At 39.7% G+C, this 12,484-nt stretch overlaps 1 protein-coding gene and 1 long non-coding RNA gene across 3 annotated transcripts in view; one reads left to right on the forward strand and one right to left on the reverse strand.

The window, feature by feature from the left end:
- The window catches only part of LOC105920400 (calcium-dependent secretion activator 1), a 710,204-nt gene that overhangs the window by 516,621 nt on the left and 181,099 nt on the right, over window positions 1-12,484 (reverse strand). The gene's annotated exons all lie outside the window — the stretch shown is intronic.
- On the forward strand, window positions 3,695-5,245 carry LOC118567197. The gene is made up of 2 exons (XR_004933538.1): window positions 3,695-4,076; window positions 4,874-5,245. It is a non-coding gene; the product is annotated as an uncharacterized LOC118567197 (long non-coding RNA).

Consider the following 12,484-nt stretch of genomic DNA (forward strand, 5'->3'; position numbering starts at 1 on the left):
CGTAAGAATGGACAAAAAAAGTTCATTCACAGCTTAAAGAGTGACACTGGGCAGGTGCTAAATGATCATACAGTAATCCGTAAACATGCTGTCACTTTTTACAGTAAACTGTTTAAATGTGAGCACAGAGAGGAGCAGGTAATGTCTCAGAGTTTTTACACTGGTCTTCCTCAGGTGGAGCAGCAGAGTAACATAGAGCTGGAAGAAGCTCTGTCTGCTAATGAACTCTATACAGCTCTGCAGAGCATGCAGAGTGGGAAAGCTCCTGGAATAGATGGTCTACCTGTGGACTTCTACAAGTCTCTCTGGTCAGTAGTGGGGGAAGATCTGCGGTCAGTACTGAATGACAGTCTGGCTGGTGGCCGTCTGCCACTTAGCTGCAGAAGAGCGGTTCTTACTTTGCTGCCCAAAAAGGGTGACCTACAGTTTATTCAAAATTGGAGACCTGTTTCACTGCTCTGCTCAGATTACAAGCTCCTCTCTAAGGTGTTGGCAACCAGGCTGAGCAAAGTGATGGAAAAAGTGATCCACTGTGATCAGACGTATTGTGTACCAGGCAGATTGATCTCTGATAATATTGCCTTGATACGAGATTTTTTAGACATCTGTAAGCTGTATGGCCTGAAAGCTGGAATTATATCTATTGATCAAGAAAAAGCCTTTGATCGTGTAGAGCATGATTACTTATGGCTCACTTTGAGTGCTTTTGGTTTTAGTCCTGGTTTTATTGATAAAGTGAAGGTTTTATACTGTGACATTCAGAGTGTGCTAAAAATTAATGGTGGTTTGAGCGCTCCTTTTCAGGTTCAAAGAGGAATAAGACAAGGATGTGCCCTTTCTGGCATGTTATATTCTTTAGCTTTTGAGCCATTATTGCATAAACTCAGACGTGACCTTCAGGGATTGATCATTCCAGGTTGTAATAGATCTTTAAAGCTGTCGGCTTATGCAGATGACCTTGTCATCTTAGTGAATACTCAAAAGGATATTGACATATTGGTAAGAGATGTCGATCAGTTTGGCTCTTTATCCTCAGCAAAAGTTAACTGGGATAAAAGTGAAGCTCTGTGTGTTGGAAGTGATCTGGAGAATCAACTAAAATTGCCTGGGGGGTTCATTTGGAAGAAGGGAGGGCTCAAATATTTAGGAGTTTTTCTGGGTGATCAATCTTTTGGTTTGAAAAACTGGGAAAATGTTTTAGATAAGGTGAAAGGTCGTTTAACAAGGTGGAAATGGATTCTGACAAAGATGTCCTACAGAGGCAGAGTTTTAATTGTTAATATTTTGGTTTCGTCCACTTTATGGCATCGCCTATCATGTGTTGACCCCCCACCTGACCTGCTGTCAAAGATCCAGGCCCTTCTTGTTGACTTTTTCTGGGACAAACTGCACTGGGTGCCACAGAGTGTGCTGTATTTGCCGAAGGACGATGGAGGACAGGGCCTGATCCACCTCAGCAGCAGAGGGGCTGCTTTCCGTTTCCAGTTCCTACAGAGGTTTCTGTGTGGTCCTACTGATTTAGTGTGGAGGCCGTTGGCTTGCACTATCCTGAATCAGTTAGGTGGACTTGGACTGAACAAATCCTTTTTCCTGATGGACTTAAAGCAGCCTAATGTCAAAGAACTTCCTGTTTTCTATCGTGGATTATTCAAGGTGTGGAGTTTGCTGAAAAAGAAGTGGCTCGGACAACACAGCTCACTATACTGGCTGCTTCAGGAACCAGTCATCTATGGGTCACGGTTCAGTGCAGTTTGTCAGGTGGGGCCAACTGTTCTAAGGCGGTTCTGTCTCTCAGATGTGGTGACTCTGGGACATGTAGTCCAGCTTACAGGAGCAGGCTTGGATAATGCAGCTCCTCTTGCTTCCCGATTAGAAGTGAACTCGACTCGGTTTATTGCACTGTTGCTTAGTAAATGGAGAGAAGCCCTCACAGGTAGTGAGCGGACTTTGTTGCATCATTATTGTAATGGCTCTGTTGAACCTAATGAGAATGTTTTCCCTTCACTAAACATTTCCCCGGATTTTAAGAACTGCGTTGGACCGTTTTTAAAGAGTGAGATCTCTTCTGAGGTTGTTTTTAAAGACGTGAACAGTAAAATAATGTATAAAATTTTTGTTAAGATTCTGCAGAGGGACAAATTAAATGGCAGAACTGACACTCCATGGAGAGCTCACTTAGGTCTTAGCGACAATGTTGGACCTGAGTGGAGAGCGCTGTACAAACCACCATTAATCAAACGAGCAGCTGACTTACAGTGGAGGATTTTACATGGCATTGTGGCTGTGAATGCTTTTATTTCTATTATTAACTCTGATGTTAGTCATGATTGCCCATTTTGCACTAATCGTGAAACTGTGTTTCATTGTTTTATGGAGTGTGCTCGTTTGGTGCCAGTATTTGCAATGTTAGAAAATTTGTTTGGACTATATGGAGAGTTTTTTTCTAAACAAATGTTCATTTTGGGGTACAGATACTCTCAGAAGACTAAAATTAAATGCCAGCTTTTTAATTTTATTCTTGGAAGAGCAAAGATGGCTATTTTTATGAGCAGAAAAAACAGAATAGAGAAAGCTGTGGATGATGACGCTGTGTTCATGTTTGTAAAGATGTTGAAAGCTCGTTTGAAAATAGATTTTAATTATTATCGGATGATGAAAGACCTGGAAAGTTTTTCCAGAATATGGTGCTACAAAAATGTTCTGTGTCAGCTTGTAAATGAAGAACTTGTCTTTGGAAGTATGCTAGGATAATTTGGATTTTGTAAATCGTGTCTTACTGATGGTTGTTTGTGGTAGTTGTGTAACTTTTTAAATCTTCTAATAAATGTATTGTTAAACTTCAAACTTCTCTCTCTCTCTCTCTCTCTCTCTCTCTCTCTCTCTCTCTCGTCATCGGACACAAATCAAAGTTCTTTGTGATTGTATTTTGCAACGTAAATTGTGAGTCAGACACAAATTAAAAAGCTGGTGCACAAAAAAAAAACGGAAAAAAAACAAAGTGAGAACACACAGGTAGATCATCAGTTTAATCCCTTGCTTCAGAGACGTTTCATGTTGTGGAGGTGTGGCCGATCTAAGCGTCTCTTTTTTTCTCTCGCTCCAGGCTGAGCCACTGATGCACCTTAAAATCCCCAGGATTCTTTTGTGGATTTTGCAACTTTATTGCAGTTTAATTCAAATTATGTTCTAATTTTATTCCCACAACTTTTGTTATGATGGTTGAATTGATGTAACTGCAACAGAATTTATTTTTATTTATTTTTTTGGTGGGGTGGGGGGGGGGGGGTGCGCCAAGCCGATTGGGACACTGAAGGGGGTGCGCGGCTAAAAAAAATTTGGGAACCCCTGAATTAGCAGATTAAACTTCAGGTGTGGGAAATTGATTTTAAATCATATATTATTTTTTATCTGTTTGATGTATTTTGTCATGTAGGACAGTGTTTAAGTTCCAAAAAATGTGAATAAATATTTTTTAACATTGTATAGGCAAGGCAAGGCAAGGCAAATTTATTTATATAGCACAATTCAGTACAGGGACAATGCAAAGTGCTTTACATGATTAAAATATAGCAAATTAAAACAGAATAAAAGCAAGTAGGAATAAAATGTAGATAGAAATTAGAACAAAAAAGTGGTGATTCAGTTAAACCGGTTATGAAGCGTCCGTCAGTTTGACTTAACCTTACGTATATATATAGCAATATATGAACAAATAAATATACCACCGATTTTTTTTTATAAAAAATTCACATTTAAGAGAAAATCGGAAAAGATTATGATCACTTTCCAAGCGCCCTCCAACCCGGAAGTCGTGACGTCAGTACGTGAACGTTCATCTCAACATGGCGGATTACTGCACTACATGCGGTAGCCAAAACGAGAAATCTGAAAGCGAAATTTCGACTTCAACCGAGCGATTCCTACCAGGAGACCATTCTGATGTATCGGAGGAAGAATATTTGTGTCTGGAGCCTCACATGTTCGACCCAGACGTTTCAGATGAAGAGAAGGCAGCGGACGAACAACAGCGAGTCGGACAATGAGCGGAGATTGGACGTCAGGAGATTAGATGAATGGTAGGACACGTTTTTTCTTTTAACTACGCAGTTCAAATATTTGTTCGTATGTTGACATAATTTTCTTTTAGGCACCATAGATATTTATTGGCTAAAATGCCAGTGTTGTGCGAAATTCAGTTCCCCTGTGAAAATCTACCCCCCTCCCTTTGTCGGGAGCGCGCATTGCAGCCGTTTTCACGGCGCTTATAATTGATTTTTCGGTAAAACAACGCATATAATCATATCAAGGTTGTAACATATAGTTTAATCGGCAGCTGTTTACAAAATTATAAAATAAAAATAAATAAACGAGGTCTTCTTGCGCTGTTTTGTGTTATTTTAAACGCCAAGATAATCGGTCTTTTTCCAACTTTTGTCACTTATTCAGCCGACGTGTAAAGCGAATTTCTCCACTGTTAGATCAATAACGTCTATCTTATCTTATCTTAAATAAAGAGATGAGGGCAAAATGTATCACTAAAATAAATTAGCATTTATTCACAACTAAAAATGAATTTATGCCATGGCCTAGTTAGGCCCCATGATAAGGCGCTACTTATCATAAAGAATCACTTGACAACATTTTGAAAACAGTCTCTGTACATTAATATTTAGCCTACCTACATACTAGCATAACAAAAGTCAAAAATAATAACATATTAAAAATATACACTGAGTAATATTGAGGCCTAAATATTTCCTGAAATGTAAATCAATTTCCAACTTACCATAAATGCATTAATAGTGAATTTGGCAAATCAGTTATGGTGTGTAATTCATATACAAATATACAATTAATCAATCTTATTTTTTAGGTGTTCCTGTACTCACTGCCAATAATGGATTCTGTGAGAGAGTGCATCTGTTGCCAGGAAATGGGCTTTGTTGTTGCTAAGATGGAAGCCAGAGAGGAGATGGATGGACAAATCCCTGACACAGACCATCCTGGCATGGAAGCGGTGTGTCTAAATGCTTGGACATTGCAGGTTGCTTGGTCCCAATACAAGCAACAGCGTAGGCATATAGCCTATAGACAATTTGTGAGATGGTGTTGGGACTATTTAGGCAAAGATACCAGGGCTGTGATACCCTCGTGTGCAGTTAGCTGTATAAGGGCCCACTTCCCAGGACATGAAGATGACTTTACCTTTAGAGGTCACCAGTTAACTGATGGCAGTTAAAAAAAATACCCAAGCTGAAAGAATAAAATCTAAAACATGCATGTAAACAAAATTGTTGTGGTTAAATATGTAATATAAGCAATTACTAATAAAATGATTTCATGGTCTTTTTGAAAATCGACTGAATGAGAGATTGATGGTATCATCTTTTGTTGGTTTCTCAAATGAACGTGTCAGTGATGGGGACTCTGATACTGCATCAACCTGCTTAGTTTTTATTTTCTCCAGCTCTGCTAGCAGCATCTAAAAAAAAGCAGCAGTGGGTAAAATTTCTCATAACAATTTTTTTTTATTGCTGGGGTGCATTTACACACAAGTGAATAAACAGATACAGGAAAGTAAAAGACAACACAGGAAGACATAGATGCATGAAAATAAAAAGACAAAGAGTGAAGCAACTAGTAAAGCAGTGGTGATTCCTGACAAAGATTATTTCAACAAGAACATCTAATTATCTCAGTATATATGCAGCAGAATTAAGTGTGCTATATTATTAGCTTGAGAATGGGTGGAGGATACTAATATAAATAAAATAATTTGTAGTGATTATCTGCATGGAGTATTCAAAAGGGATGTACAAATAATCATCAAAATATATGAGGTTATGGCTGTTCATCATAGAATATGAACAAAATAAAAATGTAATATTGTTTTGGACTCCTGCTCATGTAGGTTTTTTGGGCAATGAAAGAGCAGATAGGTTGGCTAAGGAGGCTTATAAAAAATAATATATTGATATGCCAGTAAAGTTATCCAAATCTGAAGGCAAAAGTATAGTTTGGAGAGAAAGCAATAAGATATGGAAAAGTAGGTGGGATAATGAAATAAATGGAAGGCACTTATATAGGATACAAAATACAGTTGATGTAGTAAGGATTAGAGGAATAAACAGGAGGGAGGAAATAATTATAAATAGAATAAGAACCGGTCACATTTAAAAAAAATAATAGAACTCTGTAAAATGGGGAAACATCTTACTGGTTTTTGTAGTTGGTGTCATAATGTAGAAACAATAGAACATGTTTTTATTAATTGTAGAAGATATGTAAATCAAAGATTATTAAAAACGGAATTAGGTTTGAATAGGAATTTTAAATTGAGAATGTGGTTTATAAGCTAAATAGTATTTAGGGGAAAAAGAAGATTCTTCGGTTTAAAAAAGTAATGGGATCAGCGAATTTGAGGAATAGATATTAGGATCCAATAGATGGCAGTAGTGCAACAATAATGGATGCAAGCTGCCGTTAAAATCTAAAGAAGAATAGCGGCTGTGAAGCACAGACATCTTATGTCTATGCCGTGAAGAGGCAAAGACCCCTCCCCCGGAGCACCGAGGCAGTCGTCTTTAAAATGACGAGCCACAAGCGGGCTCTAAGTGTGTCTTTTGGCCACTCATGCAATCTTCCATCTTCATGGGAACAGTACACAGCGACACAACGACGAGGCATCTTGTAAAAAAGCCGTGAAAGCAAAACAACCCTATCCATTTAGTACTCAGACAGTATAGCGGGTCCCGGCTTCCAGGTTTGCGACTCATGGTGTGACGTCACTGGGAAAGTCCGCCGAGCGAGATCGTTTTGATTCCATGGATTTTAAAAATGCAAAAAAACGAGAGATGCGGGTAGGAGACCAAAAAAAATTATCAGAAGTAATGAATAACTATGTGGACATCATCTGTGAGAAAAATCTCGCTGATCTGTCACTTCAACGATTAACGCTTCATAACAGGTTTAACTAGAACAGTTGAAGGCAATCCTAAACAAATGTGTTTTTAATCTTGATTTAAAGGAACTCAGGCTTTCCGCACCTTTACAATTTTCTGGAAGTTTGTTCCAGATAAGTGGAGCATAGGAACTAAATGCTGCTTCTCCTTGTTTAGTTCTGGTTCTAGGTATGCAGAGTAGGCTGGAGCCAGAAGACCTTAGTAGTCTGGATGGTTGATACACCGATACCAAGTCTGTGATGTATGTAGGTGCTAAGCCATTCAGGGATTTATAGACTAACAGAAGTATTTTAAAGTCTATTCTCTGAGATACAGGGAGCCAGTGTAAGGACTTTAGAACTGGGGTTATGTGCTCTACTTTCTTAGTCTTGGTGAGGACGCGGGCAGCAGCGTTCTGGATCAGCTGCAACTGTCTGATCCACTTTTTAGGCAGACCTGTGAAAACACCATTGCAGTAATCTATTCTACTAAATATAAACGCATGGATTAGTTTTTCCAGATCCTGCTGAGACATCAGTCCTTTAATCCTAGAAATGTTCTTCAGGTGATAGAAAGCCGACCTTGTAACTGTCTTTAGGTGCTTTTGGAGGTTCAAGTCTGAGTCCATCACTACTCCCAGATTTCGGGCCTGATTGGTGGTTTTTAGCTGAAGCAGCTGGAGCTGTGTGCTAACTTTTGATCTCTCCTCTATTGGTCCAAATGTTATTACTTCTGTTTTGTTTTTATTCAACTGAAGAAAATTTTGGCACATCCACGTATTGATTTCTTCTAGGCATTTATTCAGTGCCTGAACTGGTTCATAGTCACCTGGTGACATGGTGATGTAGAGCTGTGTGTCGTCTGCATAGTTATGATAGCTGATGTTGTTGTTTTTTATTATCTGAGCAAGAGGGAACATGTAGATATTGAAAAGGAGGGGACCCAGGATGGACAATTGGGGAACCCCACATGTGATTTTTGTCATCTCTGATGTAAAGTTACCTACTGATACAAAAAATTCCCTGTCCTTTAAGTAGGATTTAAACCAGTTGAGAGCTGTACCAGAGAGACCGACCCAGTTCTCCAGGCACTTTAACAGAATGGAGTGATCGACAGTATCAAATGCGGCACTGAGGTCCAATAGAACCAGCACGGTGGTTCTTCCACAGTCTGTATTTATATGGATGTCATTAAAAACCTTGATAAGGGCGGTCTCTGTACTGTGGTGAGCACGGAAGCCAGACTGGAAAACGTCAAAGCGGCTGGTCGTTGTTAAGAAGGTGTTTAATTGTTGAAATACAGCTTTTTCAATAATCTTACTGATAAAGGGGAGGTTTGAGATGGGCCTGTAGTTTTGGAGTAGAAGTTTGCCTAAATTGTTCTTTTTCAGCAGTGGTTTGATAATTGCTGTTTTTAGGAACTGGGGGAAAACACCTGACAGAAGGGACGTGTTTATTATCTGAGTCAACTCAGACGCTATGACAGGTAAAACTTTCTTAAGGAAAACTGTGGGTAGAACATCAAGGCAGCATGAAGAGGAACTTAGCTGTTGAATGATCTGCTCTAAGCTTTTGTGGTTTATTTGGCTGAATTGGGACATTTTGTCAGGATAAGTTCCAGCTGAATACGGCTTTGGTTCTGGAGCTGGTGTGGATGTACAAACTGATCCTCTAATTTTTAGGATTTTTTCAGTAAAGAAGTTAGCAAATTCATTGCAGGCCCTGGTGGAGTGGAGTTCTGAAGCCACGGACACAGGAGGATTTGTTAACCTGTCGACTGTGGAAAATAAGACACTTATTAATGTATTTCTTGATGATCTCTGAGAAGAAAGATTCTCTTGCATTTTTCAGTTGTAAGTTATATCTGTAAAGTCTCTCTTTATAGATGTCATAGTGAACCTGGAGTCTGTTCTTTCTCCACCTGCGTTCAGCTTTCTGACATTCCCTTTTTTCACTTCTAACTGCTGGAGCATTTCTCCAAGGAGATTTTTTCTTCCCGGAAAAAACCTTCACTTTGACTGGAGCAATGCAGTTAATGATGTCTGAGACTTTAGACTGAAAGTTATCTACTAGCTCATCTACTGAGTTGCAGCCCAAGGTTGAGGTAGCAGAGTAAGCTTGAATAAAAGTTTCTGTGGCATTGTCCTTAAAGGTGCGTTTTCTTACGATGTCCCTTTGGCTGAATGAGTCACTGGAAATGATACCTTTAGTGATGATCAAGTCTAAAATATGTCCCTGTTTGTGTGTTGGCTGTTTAACATGTTGGGTTAAACCAAAGTTTCTAAGTGTGTCACACAGTTCTTTTGCACTTCTGTCTTTAGGGTTTTAGGTTGTGGTCTTCAGGACAGGCATGTTCTGTGATATGTAGAGGAGGAGGAGGATCTGGACCTCTGCGTCCTTTGGAAGATGCTGATTTTGTCACAGAACTGCGGTATTCAGAATTAATATGTGGAGAGGATGTCAACTGTAGACCAATCTTAAGGACTTTGTTCATATTATGAGAGAAATCCAGGAAAGGAACCTCTGGGCTTTGTGGAGAGGAAGGCGAGGCGGGTGTAGTCTGGATCGGTGTTCGTGACGATGGCGGTTCTTGGTCCTGTCTTTGTCCTGCTGAGATCTGGGATGAATCGTCCTGTAGCTCTGACAACGCCTCATTCTGTGTCATCTTTCTGGCCGTCTTTATCTTGGCTTGTTCGGGCTGCACTGGGCTTATCTTTTGTTTAGGCACTGGATGTACTTTGTTTTGGAACAAAGCTGATGGAGCATGGTTCACAGAATAGAAGATGTTTGAAATCAGTCGTTTTGCACCTGACCTATTTAGAGAGAAACCATCTCTGTTGAACAGATGTCTTCTTTCCCAAAAGATGTTAAAGTTGTCTATGAAGGTTACAGTTGTTTGTTTGCATGTTTTATCCAGCCATTTGTTTAGCATCAGAATTCTGGAAAAAATCTCATCTCCACAGGCCACGGGCGGTAGAGGGCCGCTTAGAAGCACCTTGACATTTTTGCCATGAACTAAGTTCAACAGACGAATGTAATCCTCTTTCAATACTTCTGATTTTCTTATCCGGGAGACGTCACCCAGGGCTTCAGCTTGTATTATGAGTGTTTCCAAGGTCGGGCGTTCTTTCAAGATCCCTGGAAGGTCTGTCTGAAGGATGTCTAATAAATCAGACACCGGGCCATAGTTCGAGTCGTTATAAATTAACACCTCTGTGTTTTTCTTGTTACAGAAATGTTTAATCCCACATATAGACACACTGCATAAAATCAGGGTCCTTGGCCCCGTGGCATGTCCTTTCTCTGATGTATTAGAGCGAAAGTCGTTGACGTACCTCTGAGTGTTGTCATGATTCTCCTGGGTCACATTTTGGAGCGGAGCGAATCTGTTTCGTAAAGGAATTCCAGCATTTCCAGCAGGTTTACTCCTATCATTTGTTGTGGGAACAGCCCGCTGTTGTTTCACTTGTCCTGGGACATCTCTCTGTAGTCTCGGCCAGTTTTCTTTGTCTAGGCGTGGGGTTCGTTGATCCTTTGGTCTTGCACCCAGTGTGGTCCAGGGATTCTCGTTTTCCTCAGGGATCTGTTTGTTCAGAGAGTTGCCGGGCTGGTGGTCCCCGTTTGGAGTCGCAGGCAGGGTTGTTTCATTTCCATACGCGCCGTTTACATCATAATTCAGTTCGAGTCGGCATATCTTCTGTTCTATAACAGTGATCTTCTGTAGAAGCGTGTCAAGGTCCACTGTGGTGAAGGTAGGCATCTTTGCAAAATCAAAATCAAAAATAAATAAAAAGAAAATAAATAAAAATAACTAAATCCAACTTTCCGTGGTTTTGGCAAAGAGATAAAAAGGAGATAAAAAGTAAAAGGCAGGAAAATGCAAGCAAGCAGGGAGAGCAAGCAGAGAAAAATGCGTCCGAGCAGGCAGAGAGGCGGAGGTAAAGATCAAGGTATAATCACTGTGATCAGTTCTTATACATAATGCACAAGTAAATGTTTAACTGAGTAAAAGTATTGTTGAAATTGCACATACTTTTCTTAAAAACACTAAGGTTATTCATAATATATTGTGTAAAAGTGATATTAATTTAATATAAAAATCAACAAGTCCACATTTATTAGTTCTATTTAATCTTGCAATGAGTTTACTCTTGTGGCCCTTTTGAGATCAGATTAAGCTGTATGCGGTCCCTCAACCAAAATGAGTTTGACACCCCTGGTCTTGATGGTGACATCACAAGTATTATATAAGTATGACAGAAATGTCTGAGTGCAGTTCATCTACTGGTGGAAGTGAACAAGGTCCATGTATACATGCTGTGCACTATTCAATTATTTTAATATATTGTTTTGTGACTAGGTAACTTTATACCACAGACCACAAAAATCATATGCAGGGTTCCCCAAGGGTTAATTATAGGTCCCCTCTTATTCAATATGTACATGCTCCCTCTAGCTGAGATTATTAAAAAACAACAACATAAGTTACCATAACTATGCAGACGACACACAGCTATTCATGACAATGTAACTAGTTCACTTTCAAGAATCAAGAATCTTTTATGATCACCATGTGTTACCATGGTGATTTTTTTAATACCGGCTGAGGTATGCACAAACAATATATACAGTAGGGTGACCATATTTTCATTTGGGAAAACCAGGACACCTTGGAGCGGGGGGGGGGGGATCTCTGTTCCCATGCATAGAGATGTCTGTGGCATGCACTCACTAAACATAGGCCTACGTAATCCTACAATAACATGATATTTACAGTTGGTTTATTAAAAATGCTTTTCAGTAAAAGTCAACAGCAATAACTCCAATAACAAATGATAATTTTATTCAAAATGTATTTATTAAATGTATTAATTATGCTTAATAATTCCTGTAATGAATGAATACCACAATAAAGGCCTCCCATTTGTCTCGACCCGGTCTGAAAGCGGGGAAACTCTTTTGTAAATCGTCGGTAAACATACATTTGCGCTTCGGCATGTTGTTGGCGTACTGACAGCCACGCTATCTATCTTCTTATGGCTCTGGGCTGCCCGCACTGACGCGGCTCAGGGATTACGTCACACGCAGCGTCGTGCGCAGTGCCCTAGTGCCTGTCAATTTAATGGTCCAATGAAGGTAATTTAAAAAACAGGACATTTCCTCACTTTCTAAAAAAAACCCGGGACGCCCGGGACAGGACGTGAAATACGGACATGTCCCGGGAAATACGGACGTTTGGTCACCCTAATATACAGGTAGACAAAACTACCTAGACACAACTACAGGTAGATACAACTACCAAAACGACCAACTTTGAACCCATTCAAATGCTGAGTCAATGTATTTATCTTTATACAAATTTATTACTGCAACAGTGTCTTCACAGGTCTGCTTAAAAAGTTGATCAGACAGCTGCAGTTGATCCAGAACCTTGCTGCCCACATCCTCACGAAGACTAAGAAAGTAGAGGACATCACCCCAGTTCTAAAGTCCTTACACTGGCTCCCGGTATCTCAGAGAATAGACTTTAAAATACTTGTAAAT

Source organism: Fundulus heteroclitus, chromosome 20 (assembly GCF_011125445.2).
Source record: "Fundulus heteroclitus isolate FHET01 chromosome 20, MU-UCD_Fhet_4.1, whole genome shotgun sequence".
NCBI classification, from domain to species: Eukaryota; Metazoa; Chordata; class Actinopteri; order Cyprinodontiformes; family Fundulidae; genus Fundulus; species Fundulus heteroclitus.